The sequence below is a fragment of the Cynara cardunculus genome (genome assembly GCF_001531365.2).
Source record: "Cynara cardunculus var. scolymus isolate 2C chromosome LG 17, CcrdV1, whole genome shotgun sequence".
In the NCBI taxonomy this organism is placed as follows: Eukaryota; Viridiplantae; Streptophyta; class Magnoliopsida; order Asterales; family Asteraceae; genus Cynara; species Cynara cardunculus.
In genome coordinates, this window is record NC_037544.1 from 20,062,865 (window position 1) to 20,063,978 (window position 1,114).

Below are 1,114 nucleotides of genomic sequence, written 5' to 3' on the forward strand. Positions count from 1 at the left end.
TAGAGAATACCTTTAGATCCTCAAACAATTTAAAAAGCAAACTTTCTAATTCTAAGCCCATCTTCAAGARGCAAAAGCTGTTGGTTGATCCGGACACCAAACCTTGTTTATCCATGGAAAATATAGCCTATGAAGACTATATTGATTCCTTCTCACCTTCTGCAAAGAAGGATTCCATTCCACAGAGATTCATGAGACAGGATCATATAGGAATTTTCAAGTTCGGTCAACCAGATTCTCAAGAAAATTATCCTTTTTGACAGCCTCTTGAACGAAAATTGTCCGCAGAGGCTCTGGAATTCTTTCCATCTTTTATCACAAAGCCTTCTATAAATAAGCCTCTTCTTAAAACTAATTTTAACACAGAGCTCTCTAGTAAAGTCACGTCAAAGCATGAAAATGCCTCAAATTTTAAAGTCAGTCCTACCCGAGTTGTAGAGACTGCTATAAGTGTTGAGAAAGAAAAGAAAGAAATCCGAAAGCAAGGTAATTCTCAACGCTCTGTCTCTAAAACACAGAAGCMTATTTACACCTGGCAGCAATTGAACAAATGGCCTTTATCTAACAAAGCTTCTGTTGCAGTAAATGCAGGAAAACTAAAGTTGGGATGAATACAGAATGTTTTTCAAAAGATTTTGAAAAGAGAGCCTAGATTAGTAAAGGAATCTTGTAATAAGAAGCCCATATCTAGGAAGGGCTCTAAAAACAAAAAATATGTACCCTTCTTTGTGCAATCTAATGAAAAATCTATGCAAATTTCTTGTTATGTCTCCTCTTGTAATTGCTTCGATTTCATGCATACTCCTTCTACACACATCCACCACTCTTCATGTCGAGTCTCTCACCCTAAGAGTCTAGGCTCTGGGGAGAATAAGATACAGATTGGCGTTTCTTCCAAGAAAATTAAAGCCAAATCTAAGGATGTTGATACATTCTTAAAGCAATCTAATTTTAAAGAACCCAATTGGAAGTGGGTACCTAAATTAAACGTTGTATGGTTGCAGTTACAACATCATGTGTCTACCTGGGTTGTTGACTCGGGGTGCTCGAGGCACATGATTGGTACATTAGAGCTTTTGTCTTCTTATTTGCGTCAAGAAGGAGGCTCTGTGGC